This window comes from Octodon degus, unplaced genomic scaffold, assembly GCF_000260255.1.
Source record: "Octodon degus isolate 3935 unplaced genomic scaffold, OctDeg1.0 scaffold00059, whole genome shotgun sequence".
In the NCBI taxonomy this organism is placed as follows: Eukaryota; Metazoa; Chordata; class Mammalia; order Rodentia; family Octodontidae; genus Octodon; species Octodon degus.
In genome coordinates, this window is record NW_004524635.1 from 12,537,352 (window position 1) to 12,537,883 (window position 532).

General features: G+C 27.1%; 1 protein-coding gene across 1 annotated transcript in view; it reads left to right on the forward strand.

Annotated features, from left to right (window-relative positions):
• Stt3b (STT3B, catalytic subunit of the oligosaccharyltransferase complex) overlaps nucleotides 1-532 on the forward strand; it is a 103,471-nt gene that overhangs the window by 74,754 nt on the left and 28,185 nt on the right. The window lies entirely within an intron of this gene.

Below are 532 nucleotides of genomic sequence, written 5' to 3' on the forward strand. Positions count from 1 at the left end.
ATAAATAAATAAAATTTTTTAAAAAGAGCATGTTGTCTCTTGAATGTACTAGAATATTAAGACTTTTCTGTTAAGAGTGAACATTTTCTGTTAAGAATATTTAGCAGTTTAGGCCAGAACATCTTGAGTGTTCTCATTAAGTAGTATACATTTGTATAGATCAAACATTACAATTAAATCTTTTTTTATAATTCATTTGTAGGAAAAACGTTTATACCTAACAGACATTTTCAGTTTTAAGGATCTCAAAGCATATTCTAATCCACCATATAGTCTTTGTAGTTGAATTGTTGATGAATGCTAACATTCATTGTTCTTACTCAGTAAACTTTCTTACAATAAATTTCTCAAAAATAGGTAAAATAAAAATGAAAGCTGATTTGTTTTAAAAATATTATATAAAGAGAATACAAAATAGTTTGTAAAAAAAAAAAATAGAAAGGGGACAGAATGTCATCCAACAAATCAATAGGAATTTAACAAAGGTTGTTGTATTGCATAATGTTGTCAGATCCCCGTGGCTGCCTGGCAT